Raw genomic sequence first — 13,085 nt, 5'->3', positions numbered from 1 at the left:
TAAGATGTCGACTTTACTATATGTAGGGCTGTGGCTTGTGTGATCAGGCCCCGGAGAAGAAACTTCGTTCCGTTCCCCTTCTCTCTGTAAGAGCAGACCTAGCAAAGTGATTCTGATACCTGACATGCTGAGCATTGCAACCCCCCTCTCACCCCACCCCCCTGCCCCTGGCAAGTCTTTGTGGTCATCTATCCCGGCCTATCTCCTTAACCCTGGAGATGCTGCTACTTAGTTTAGGTGGGCAGATATGATAGCTCCATCGCAATGAATCCCAGCTAGAGAAATCTTTTCTCTCTGTTGGGAATGCAGAGAGAGAAATCTGAGATTCCAGGTGTACCTTTCATGCCATTTGGACGATTGGAATTGTAGACAGGATGGTTGCCTCTTTTTACCACCAGCATCTTGCCCCCAAAATACCATTTCAAATTATTTTTCCACTTACCTGGCAGGGAGTCCAGAATTGTAGCAGAGTCCCCAGAGAGTTCTGGCCAACTGAACTGAGCAAAGAAAAAGTGTGCTGGATGGAGATGGCCTTTGTGCACAGCCTGGGTCTACGGTGGATGGTGAAGCAGGCTCGGCTATGTCTGTAGACGTGGCTAAAGCCTAAAGCCCCCAGTTCTCAAGCTCAGACTTGATTCCTTTTTGTGGAACAGGGAGTTTTCTCTTGCTTAGAGCCGTTCTCCCTCTTCCTGTATTTGAGGGAATGTCATACTCCCGTTTAGGGAAGATGTTTCCTGTGTAGATCATGAAAAAGTGCACTGAGAAACATAAAGGGAAGATATTTTATTTTGTAAATATTTTTCAATAAAAACAGAAAATTGTATGTAGAATAAGATAAGAGTAGGTAGGCCTACAGTATCCAGTCTCAATGTTTTGGGTCCTAGAATCTCTTTATAGTCTTAAAAATGGTTGTATTGTTCATGTGGGTTTTATCTTATGGTATTTATCATATTGGAAATTAAAACCAAAAAAAGTTTATTAAGTCCTTTAAAAATAATGTTAGTAAACCTATAACATGCTAATATAGATACCTTTTTTTTTTTTTTTTTTTTTTTTTTGGCGGTACGCGGGCCTCTCACTGTTGTGGCCTCTCCCGTTGCGGAGCACAGGCTCCGGACGCGCAGGCTCAGCGGCCATGGCTCACGGGCCCACATGCTGCTCTGCGGCATGTGGGATCCTCCCGGACCGGGGCACGAACCCGTGTCCCCTGCATCGGCAGGCGCACTGTCAACCACTGCGCCACCAGAAGCCCTATATACCATTTTTATAAAAAATAACTATTTTCCAAAACAAAAATCAGTCAGCAAGAAAAGTGGCATCAGTTTACATTTTTGGCAGATCACTTTGTTTTTTCTTTTTTTTTTTTAACATCTTTATTAGAGTGTAATTGCTTTAAAATGGTGTGTCAGTTTCTGCTTTATAACAAAGTGAATCAGTTATATGTATACATATGTCCCCATATCTCTTCCCTCTTGCGTCTCCCTCCCTCCCACCCTCCCTATCCCACCCCTCTAGGTGGTCACAAAGCACCGAGCTGATCTCCCTGTGCTATGCGGCTGCTTCCCACTAGCTAGCTATTTTGGTAGTGTATATATGTCCATGCCACTCTCTCACTTTGTCCCAGCTTACCCTTCCTCCTCCCCATATCCTCAAGTCCACTCTCTAGTAGGTCTGCATCTTTATTCCCATCTTGCCGCTAGGTTCTTCTGACCATTTTCTTTTTCCTTTTTTTTTTTTTTTAGATTCCATATATGTGTGTTAGCACACGGTATTTGTTTTTCTCTTTCTGACTTACTTCACTCTGTATGACAGTCTCTAGGTCCATCCACCTCACTACAAATAACTCAGTTTCATTCCTTTTTATGGCTGAGTAATATTCCATTGTATATGTGTGCCACATCTTCTTTATCCATTCATCTGTTGATGGACACTTAGGTTGCTTCCATGTCCTGGCTATTGTAAATAGAGCTGTAATGAACATTTTGGTACTTGACTCTTTTTGAATTATGGTTTTCTCAGGGTATATGCCCAGTAGTGGGATTGCTGGGTCATATGGTAGTTCTATTTGTAGTTTTTTAAGGAACCTCCATACTCTTCTCTGTAGTGGCTGTACCAATTCACATTCCCACCAGCAGTGCAAAAGTGTTTACTTTTCTCCACACCCTCTCCAGCATTTATTGTTTGTAGATTTTTTGATGATGGCCATTCTGACCGTTGTGAGATGATATCTCATTGTAGTTTTGATTTGCATATCTCTAATGATTAATGATGTTGAGCATTCTTTCACGTGTTTGTTGGCAATCTGTATATCTTCTTTGGAGAAATGTCTATTTAGGTCTTCTGCCCATTTTTGGATTGGGTTGTTTGTTTTTTTGATATTGAGCTGCATGAGTTGCTTGTATGTTTTGGAGATTAATCCTTTGTCGGTTGCTTCATTTCCACATATTTTCTCCCATTCTGAGGGTTGTCTTTTAATATTGTTTATGGTTTCCTTTGCTGTGCAAAAGCTTTTAAGTTTCATTAGGTCCCATTTGTTTATTTTTGTTTTTATTTACATTTCTCTAGGGGGTGGGTCAAAAAGGATCTTGCTGTGATTTATGTCACAGTGTTCTGCCTGTTGTTTTCCTCTAAGAGTTTGATAGTGTCTGGCCTTACAATTAGGTCTTTAATGCATTTTGAGTTTATTTTTGTGTATGGTATTAGGGAGTGTTCTAATTTCATTCTTTTACATGTAGCTGTCCAGTTTTCCCAGCACCACTTATTGAAGAGGCTGTCTTTTCTCCACTGTATATTCTTGCCTCCTTTATCAAAGATAAGGTGACCATATGTGTGTGGGTTTATCTCTGGGCTTTCTATCCTGTTCCATTGATCTATCTTTCGTTTTTGTGCCATTACCATACTGTCTTGATTACTGTAGCTTTGTAGTGTAGTCTGAAGTCAGGGAGTCTGATTCCTCCAGCTCCGTTTTTCTTTCTCAAGATTGCTTTGGCTATTCGGGTCATATGTGTTTCCATACAAACTGAAATTTTTTGTTCTAGTTCTGTGAAAAATGCCATTGGTAGTTTGATAGGGATTGCATTGAATCTGTAGATTGCTTTGGGTAGTATAGTCATTTTCACAATGCTGATTCTTCCAGTCCAAGAACATGGTATATTTCTCCATCTGTTCGTATCATCTTTAATTTCTTTCATCAGTGTCTTACAGTTTTCTGCATACAGGTCTTTTGTCTCCTTAGGTAGGTTTATTCCTAGATATTTTATTCTTTTTGTTGCAATGGTAAATGGGAGTGTTTTCTTAATTTCACTTTCAGATTTTTCATCATTAGTGTGTAGGAATGCAAGAGATTTCTGGGCATTCATTTTGTATCCTGCTACTTTACCAAATTCATTGATTAGGTCTAGTAGTTTTCTGGTAGCATCTTTAGAATTCTCTATGGATAGTATCATGTCATCTGCAGACAGTGACAGTTTTACTTCTTCTTTTCCAATTTGGATTCCTTTTCTTTCTCTTCTCTGATTCCTGTGGCTAAAACTTCCAAAACTGTGTTGCATAATAGTGGTGAGAATGGGCGACCTTGTCTTCTTCCTGATCTTAGTGGAAATGGTTTCAGTTTTTCACCATTGAGGATGATGTTGGCTGTGGGTTTGTCATATATGACCTTTACTATGTTGAGGAAAGTTCCCTCTATGCCTACTTTCTGGAGGGTTTTTATCATAAATGGGTGTTGAGTTTTGTCCAAAGCTTTCTCTGTATCTATTGAGATGATCATATGGTTTTTCTCTTTCAATTTGTTAATATTGTGTATCACGTTGATTGATTTGTGTATATTGAAGAATCCTTGCATTCCTGGGATAAACCCGCCTTGATCATGGTGTATGATCCTTTGAATGTGCTGTTGGATTCTCTTTGCTAGTACTTTGTTGAAGATTTTTGCATCTATGTTCATCAGTGATATTGGCCTGTAGTTTTCTTTCTTTGTGACATCTTTGTCTGGTTTTGGTATCAGAGTGATGGTGACCTCGTAGAATGAGTTTGGGAGTGTTCCTTCTTCTGCTATATTTTGGAAGAGTTTGAGAAAGATAGGTATTAGCTCTTCTCTGGATGTTTGATAGAATTTGCCTGTGAAGCCATCTGGTCCTGGGCTTTTGTTTGTTGGAAGATTTTTAATCACACTTTCAATTTCAGTGTTTGTGATTGGTCTGTTCATATTTTCTGTTTCTTTCTGGTTCAGTCTCAGAAGGTTGTGCATTTCTAAGAATTTGTCCATTTCTTCCAGGTTGTCCATTTTATTGGCATATAGTTGCTTGTAATAATCTCTCATGATCCTTTGTATTTCTGCAGTGTCAGTTGTTACTTCTCCTTTTTCATTTCTAATTCTATTGATTTGAGTCTTCTCCCTTTTTTTCTTGATCAGTCTGGCTAATGGCTTATCAATTTTATCTTCTCAAAAGAACCAGCTTTTAGTTTTATTGATCTTTGCTATCATTTCCTTCATTTCTTTTTCATTTATTTCTGATCTGATCTTTATGATTTCTTTCCTACTGCTAACTTTGGGGTTTTTTGGTTCTTTTTTCTCTAATTGCTTTAGGTGTAAGATTATGTTGTTTATTTGAGATGTTTCTTGTTTCTTAAGGTAGGCTTGTATAGCTATAAATTTCCCTCTTAGAACTGCTTTTGCTGCATCCCATAGGTTTTGGGTAGTTGTGTTTTCATTGTCATTTGTTTCTAGGTATTTTTTGATTTCTTCAGTGATCTCTTGGTTATTAAGTAGTATGTTGTTTATCCTCCATGTTTTTGTATTTCTTACAGATTTTTTCCTGTAATTGATATCTAGTCTCATAGCGCTGTGGTCAGAAAAGATACTTGATACGATTTCAATTTTCTTAAATTTACCAAGGCTTGATTTGTGACCCAAGGTATGATCTATCCTGGAGAATATTCCATGAGCACTTGAGAAGAATGTGCATTCTGTTGTTTTTGGATGGAATGTCCTATAAATATCAATTAAGTCCATCTTGTTTAATGTATCATTTAAAGCTCGTGTTTTGTTATTTATTTTCATTTTGCATGCTCTGTCCATTGGTGAAAGTGGGGTGTTAAAGTCCCCTACTATGATTGTGTTACTGTCGATTTCCCCTTTTATGGCTGTTAGTATTTGCCTTATGTATTGAGGTGCTCCTATGTTGGGTGCATAAATATTTACAATTGTTATATCTTCTTCTTGGATCGATCCCTTGATCATTATGTAGTGTCCTTCTTTGTCTCTTGTAATAGTCTTTGTTTTAAAGTCTATTTTGTCTGATATGGGAATTGCTACTCCAGCTTTCTTTTGATTTCCATTTGCATGGAATATCTTTTTCCATCCCCTCACTTTCAGTCTGTATGTGTCCCTAGGTCTGAACTGGGTCTCTTGTAGACAGCATATATACAGCTCTCGTTTTTGTATCTATTCAGCCAGTCTGTTTGTTTTGGTTGGAGCATTTAATCCATTTCCATTTAAGGTAATTATCCATATGTATGTTCCTATTACCATTTTCTTAATTGTTTTGGGTTTATTATTGTAGGTCTTTTCCTTCTCTTGTGTTTTCTGCCTAGAGAAGTTCCTTTAGCATTTGTTGTAAAGCTGGTTTGGTGGTGCTGAATTCTCTTAGCTTTTGCTTGTCTGTTAAGCTTTTAATTTCTCTGTCAAATCTGAATGAGATCCTTGCTGGGTAGAGTAATCTTGGTTGTAGGTTTTTCTCTTTCATCACGTTAAATATGTCCTGCCACTCACTTCTGGCTTGCAGAGTTTCTGCTGAAAGATCAGCTGTTAACCTTATGGGGATTCCCTTATGTGTTACTTGTTCTTTTTCCCTTGCTGCTTTTAATATTTGTTCTTTGTATTTAATTTTTGATAGTTTGATTAATATGTGTCTTGGAGTGTTTCTCCTTGGATTTATCTTGTATGGGAATCTCTGTGCTTCCTGGACTTGATTAACTATTTTCTTTTCCATATTAGGGAAGTCTTCAACTATGATCTCTTCAAATATTTTCTCAGTCCCTTTCTTTTTCTCTTCTTCTTCTGGGACCCCTATAATTCTAATGTTGGTGCATTTAATGTTGTCCCAGAGGACTCTGAGACTGTCCTCTATTCTTTCCATTCTTTTTTCTTAATCTGCTCTGCAGTAGTTATTTCCACTATTTTATCTTCCAGGTCACTTATCCGTTCTTCTGCCTCAGTTATTCTGCTATTGATCCTTTCTAGAGAATTTTAAATTTCATTTATTGTGTTGTTCATCTCTGTTTGTTTGCTCTTTAGTTCTTCTAGGTCCTTGTTAAATGTTTCTTGCATTCTCTCTATTCTATTTCCGAGATTTTGGATCATCTTTATTATCATTATTCTGAATTCTTTTTCAGGCAGACTGCCTATTTCCTCTTCATTTGTTAGGTCTGGTGGGGTTTTGCCTTGCTTCTTCAACTGCTGTGTGTTTCTCTGTCTTCTCATTTTGCTTAACTTACTGTGTTTGGAGTCTCTTTTCGCAGGCTGTAGGTTTGTAGTTTCTGTTGTTTTTGGTGTCTGTCTCCAGCGGCTAAGGTTGGTTCAGTGGGTTGTGTAGGCTTCCTGGTGGAGGGCACTAGTGCCTGTGTTCTGATGGATGAGGCTGGATCTTGTCTTTCTGGTGCGCAGATCCATGTCTGGTGGTGTGTTTTGGGGTGTCTGTGGCTTTATTATGATTTTGGGCAGCCTCTCTGCTGATGGATGGGGTTGTGTTCCTGTCTTGCTAGTTGTTTGGCATAGGGTGTCCTGCACTGTAGCTTGCTGGTCGTTGAGTGGAGCTGGGTCTTGATGTTGAGATGGAGATCTCTGGGAGATTTTCGCCATTTGATATTATGTGGAACTGGGAGGTCTCTTGTGGACCAGTGTCATGAACTGGGCTCTCCCACCTCAGTGGCACAGCACTGATGCCTGGCTGGAGCACCAAGAGCCTGTCCTCCACATGGCTGAGAATAAAAGGGAAAAAGGAAAGAAAGAAAGAAGAAGATAAAGTAAAATAAAATTATTAAAATAAAAAATAATTATTAAGAAAAAAATTTAAGTAAAAAAAAAACAAAAACGGACAGACAGAACCCTAGGACAAATGGTAAAAGCAAAGCTATACAGACAAAATCTCACACAGAAGCGTACACATACACACTCACAAAAAGAGAAAAAGGGGAAAAAATATATATATATCGTTACTCCCAAAGTCCACCTCCTCAATTTGGGATCATTCGTTGTCTATTCAGGTATTCCACAGATGCAGGGTACATCAAGTTGATTGTGGAGCTTTAATCTGCTGCTTCTGAGGCTGCTGGGAGAGATTTCCCTTTCTCTTCTTTGTTCTCACAGCTCCCAGGGTTCAGCTTTGGATTTGGCCCCGCCTGTGCGTGTAGGTCGCCTGACGGCGTCTGTTCTTCGCTCAGACAGGACGGGGTTAAAGGAGCAGCTGACTGGGGGGCTCTGGCTCACTCAGGCCGGGGGGGGAGGGGCACGGAGTGCGGGGCGGGCCTGCGGCGGCAGAGGCCAGCGTGACGTTGCACCAGCCTGAGGCGCGCCATGCGTTCTCCCGGGGGAGTTGTCCCTGGATCCCGGGGCCCTGGCAGTGGCGGGCTGCACAGGCTCCCCGGAAGCGGGGTGTGGATAGTGACCTGTGCTCACACACAGGCTTCTTGCTGGCGGCAGCAGCAGCCTTAGCGTCTCATGCCCGTTTCTGGGGCCCGTGCTTTTAGCCGCGGGTCGCGCCCGTCTCTGGAGCTCCTTTAAGCAGCGCTCTGAATCCCCTCTCCTTGCGCACCAGGAAACAAAGAGGGAAGAAAAAGTCTCTTGCCTCTTCGGCAGGTCCAGACTTTTACCCGGACTCTCTCCCGGCTAGCCGTGGCTCACTAACCCCCTTCAGGCTGTGTTCACGCCGGCAACCCCAGTCCTCTCCCTGCGCTCCGACTGAAGCCGGAGCCTCAGCTCCCAGCCCCCGCCCACCCCGGCGGGTGAGTAGACAAGCCTCTTGGGCTGATGAGTGCTGGTCGGCCTTGATCCTCTGTGCGGGAATCTCTCCCCGCTTTGCCCTCAGCACCCCTGTTGCTGCGCTCTCCTCCGTGGCTCCAAAGCTTTCCCCCTCCGCCACCCGCAGTCTCCGCCCGCGAAGGGGCTTCCTAGTGTGTGGAAACCTTTCCTCCTTCCCAGCTCTCTCCCACTGCTGCAGGTCCTGTCCCTATTCTTTGTCGCTGTTTTTTCTTTTTTGTTTTGCCCTACCTAGGTACGTGGAGAGTTTCTTGACTTTTGGGAGGTCTGAGGCCTTCTGCCAGCGTTCAGTAGGTGTGCTGTAGGAGTTTTTCCACATGTAGATGTATTTCTGATGTATTTGTGGGGAGGAAGGTGATCTCCGCGTCTTACTCGTCCGCCATCTTGAAGCTCCACCAGTCTGGCAGATCACTTTGATTTCTTTTTTCTTTTCTTTTTAAAAAATATTTATTTATTTATTTATTTATGCAGCACCGGATCTTAGTTGCTGTGTGTGGGATCTTAAGTTGCGGCATGTGGGATCTTTAGTTGTGGCATGCAAACTCCTAACTGCGGCATGCGGGGTCTAGTTCCCTGACCAGGGATCGAACCCGGGCCCCTGCATTGGGAATGCAGAGTCTTAGCCACTGGACCACCAGGGAAGTCCCATCAAGGACATTCTTAAATGAAATTGATGTTTGTTTGTGTGGTGGTATAGAATACAGTGATGACTAGCACAGTTTGATGCTACTGCCTTGGTTTGTGCTAAGACACCAACAGTTTTTGCCACCATGGCTTTTGCACCATCCGTGTAATGTCAACATGATATGAAGGACAAATTTGTTTTAGTATTAGTATAAAAATTGTTTTGAACTTGTGAACCTCTAAGTGAGTCTCAGGGTCCCGCAGGGGTCCATGGACCATACTTGCAGAACAGCTGGTCTGCAGGAGTGAAGACATGTAGGGCAGCCTGAGGTGTTTCTCCAGCTTTCCTTCGTATACTCGTCATGATTTTTACACTGTTAATAGATTATGCGTGGCATCAGTGCTAAAGTTTCCAGTTAATCCCCTGTGCTTAATTTGTTGATTAAACTATATCTAGAGAAGCTCCTAAATACAGTTACTTGAACTATGTAAAATCGAGAAACTCTGTCCAAACTTAGAATTTTCCCATGAGTAGATTTTTCCTAATTTCTCAGCTGGAGAATTTTTATTTCATCAGTGAACACCACATTAATGGGGTGGACTATCATCACCTGCTTTTCTTACTTCATTAAGGGCTAGAAGGACTTTTCCATTCCTGAGACTCTAGATCAGAAGTTGGAAATATTTTCTGTAAAGGGCCAGATAGTAAATATCTCAGGCTTTATGAGACAGTCACTGTTACAGTTATGCATCACTGCTGCTATAGCTTGTAAGCAATTCTAGACAGTATGTAACTGAATGAGTGTGACTGTGTTTCAGTGAAACTTTATTTGCAAAAATATATGTTGTGGGGACTTCCGTGGTGGTCCACTGGTAAAGAATCTGCCTTCAAATGCAGGGGACACGGGTTCGATCCCTAGTCAGGGAACTAAGATCCCACATGCCACGGGGCAACTAAGCCTGTGCACCACAAGTACTGAGTCCGCAGGCGCCTCAACTAGAGAGGAAGCCAGCTGGCGTGCCGTGACAAAGAGCCTGAGCGCTTCAACAAAGATCCCACGTGCCACTACTAAGAGACCCAATGCAGCCAAAAATAAATAAATAAATCTTTAAAAAGAATGGTTAAAAAAATATATATATATATATATGTTGTGGGCTGTAGCTTGCTGACTCTTGATGTAGATCAGTGGCTTCTTATGTAGGATGTATGTAACCAAAGGAGCTACAAAAAACATGAGAACCTCTATTTATTTTTATTGTTGACTCCCTTTAAGATTTCTATCTTGGTTTTATAATATATAATGACGATATATTTCGTATATAATAACTGAATGTTAAAAAATTAGAGTATTTTTTTCTCAAAAATTAGAAAACTTCTTTATTGTAGTGGGCTTGATTAATAAGAATGGGGACCACTGCTCTAGATGTCATCTTTCCTGCTAATGCCTAAGTAGTTGGCTTTTTTCAGGTGTCTATCTTAATCACCCAGATCTTTAAAGTTTATCTCCTCTTCTTGAGGAGTTAATTTTTTCCCATGGTTCTTACTGTTAAAATTAAAGCCAGCTTCTGTGTAAAGAGGCTACCCCCAGTCCTGTTAGATGGCCTGTATTAATAGTATTTTTCTAATCAAGTTGCAACAAATTATATTGGCAGAACATTTCTCTATATTAGAATGAGCATGCTTACCCATGAAGTAACAGTCTGTACTTAAATGGCACAGGAGTTTGGAAGGATTCATAATGGCACAATCTGAGTGTTATGGGGGTCATTTGAGAGGTTTTACAACACGCTGTGTTTGTATTTTTCTCATTTGGGTATGAGTTAGGGAGAAGAGAACGGAGGAATTAGAGGTGCAAGAGGAGAGATTAAATGGGCCGTGCGTTGAGCTGGAGTTTGTTAGAAAATAGGGGCAGTAGTTCTCATATGTACTGATGACTTTTCCTACTGTGGCAGTTGGCTCCCATGTATCTCTATTTGATCATAATTCAGATACAAATAAGCAACTTTGTTTACAATTAAAATGAGATTCTGCATGCATTTATATGTTGATGTCCCTGAACCTGATCCTTTCAGCAGACTTCCTTCTAGAAAGCTGTACACATTTCATATAGTCAGTCTGAAAGCTCTCCCAATTGTCCATCATTCAAAGCTTTATTTTTCATTCCATTTTTTCTCCCCATTGCATTTAGTCATGAGAGGTAGATGCCTTAAGGGTCCTTGAAATCATTAGTGCTCCCAGGATGGAAGTTCCATGGGGACTGGGCTCTCTCTGTCTTGTTCACATTGTATGACCTGATACTCTGCAGTCAAACCAGTGGCTCAGAGTGAAGGTTTTTCAAGGGAAACTGAACTGCTCTAGGATAGCAGAGCGGAATCCTGGGAGGCTGAGCGGATTAATTTTTGACACATTTTTGACCAGAGATATATTACGGCCAGAGGTGTTGGTTTCTGCAGAAATCCTCCGGTCAATAATGTGTTAAGAGCCTATCAGATTACTCAGTTACTTTCTTCCCCATACTCAAGTTGGCAAGTATTGCTGTAACGGCACCCAGTTTTGCTCTGCGTTACCTCCTCCAATCCAGGGCTAAATCCTGTCTGGATTCCTATGCAATTCCATCTGTTTCTTTCAGTTCACTCGCCCAGTACATTGTCTTTTTGCACCCAGGGGTTTGTAACTACCGTTTTCTAGGACCAGCTCAGATACAAAGTGGGAGATCTGGGTCGTGTGTGTGGTACTGATGTTAATGTTGCAGGTCTAGTAACAGGGAGGACCACAGATGGCTATGGCAGCTTCATCATCTGGAGCACAGGGATGGGAGAAACAGTAATCTCTGTGTGACCCCATCATCACACATAGGAGACGGATTTAGAAGAAGGTGCAGATCTAGGGACAGGGCAGTGCCCTTGTCATTGTTCTCATCACAGAGACCTTACTAATGTCCTCACCCTCTGATTTGCCTGGGATCTGCTCTTCTTCAAAGACATGCCCAGTGGTATAATACATGTTATATCACATGACCTATAGAGCCTCATGTACTGAGAAATAGAGAAGTATATACATTGTATTGAGGCTTCTTAGGAGTCATCCAGCATGCTGTTCTCTCTTCACTGTAGACCAGCCTCTCTGTTCCTGTATATTCTGCTACCTCACTAGACCGCTTAGGGTCTGCCCAGGAGCTTCAAGGTAGATTTATAAGCAACTTGAATGCTGTAACTGATGAATGAATTAATTGATTCTAACTAACGAACTATGGCTCTATCAGAATTAAATGTAGGGCCAGGTACCCCGTTGTTGCTGAATAAGCATTCAGGTATGAGGGTGACAACGGTTATCCTGGATCCATCCAGTTCGTCTCTGGAGGAGAATAGGAATTAGGAAGTACTTGGAAAAATGCCCATTCAGTTATTATTTATAGCTTCCAAAATTTTATTTAAGTGTATTCTTAAAATTGATTCTAGTTTAGGTATCAGTGGGCCGAAAAGATGGCACAGGTTGAAGAAAGCTTTGTTATACGTTTCTCATGGAATCTCTCAATGGCCTGTGAGCTGACATGTTAAAAATGTAATTACACTGTAATTTGGAGTGGCAGGGAACGATGAGGTTAGAGGTGGTGGTGCCGAGGAGAAGAGAATATATAGCTTTAACTACATCGATTTTTCTTGTTCCCTGAAGATTTTTAAAGGGAGCTAATCTTCTCCCTCCTCTGAAGCCTCCGCGACATGCATCATCGAGCTTAAACTTGGCTCATGAGAGTGCAGCCAGCAGTTCATCCCCTTCAGACTCATGTTTTTGTGTTGTCGTATTTCATACTCATCAAGGTGACATTCATGTGCCTGATGCTTTCCGGGAAGAGTTTGGAGTGTGGATTAATGTTTGTCAAGGTTGTCCTGAAGACACTGGTATACTTTCCCAATCTAAGCTCCTTCTCTTTATTCCTGCTCTCATTTAAAAAGGAAGAAATGCTGTTTGGAATGTGGAATCAGAAGCATTAGCTTCTATTTCCATCCCTAAATTTCTGTAAATAATTCTGTAAAACAATGGTCTCCAGCCCGGGTCAGATGGACTGTATGGTGAACACAGTAAATGATGAGATATTGAGGAATGTGGAGAAAAGAGTAGAACTTGTTTTATGCTTATTTTCTTCTTATCCATTTTATGTGTGTGAGTATGCATTTTTTTTTTTTTACTGAGCCTAATATATTAATATAGTAGCACATGTATATAATTTATAGATTAACACACAGATTTGGGGGAGATGTGTGCTCAAAATACGTTTCAGTTAGGAGTGAACGATCAAAAAATTTAGAGAATACCCCTTTAGGCCTCTGGCATGTCCTCATCGGGGAAGTGTTTCAGGTTGTCATATCGTCAGAGTTGGTGAGTGGTCCAACTCATTTATATAGACGTATGCATTTATATGTT

At 41.2% G+C, this 13,085-nt stretch overlaps 1 protein-coding gene across 1 annotated transcript in view; it reads left to right on the top strand.

Annotated features, from left to right (window-relative positions):
- CARMIL1 (capping protein regulator and myosin 1 linker 1) overlaps positions 1-13,085 on the top strand; it is a 318,449-nt gene that overhangs the window by 152,493 nt on the left and 152,871 nt on the right. The window lies entirely within an intron of this gene.

This window comes from Lagenorhynchus albirostris, chromosome 10 (assembly GCF_949774975.1).
Source record: "Lagenorhynchus albirostris chromosome 10, mLagAlb1.1, whole genome shotgun sequence".
Lineage (NCBI taxonomy): Eukaryota > Metazoa > Chordata > Mammalia > Artiodactyla > Delphinidae > Lagenorhynchus > Lagenorhynchus albirostris.
Note: the sequence above shows the minus strand (reverse complement) of the source record. Positions and strands in the feature narration are given on the sequence as shown.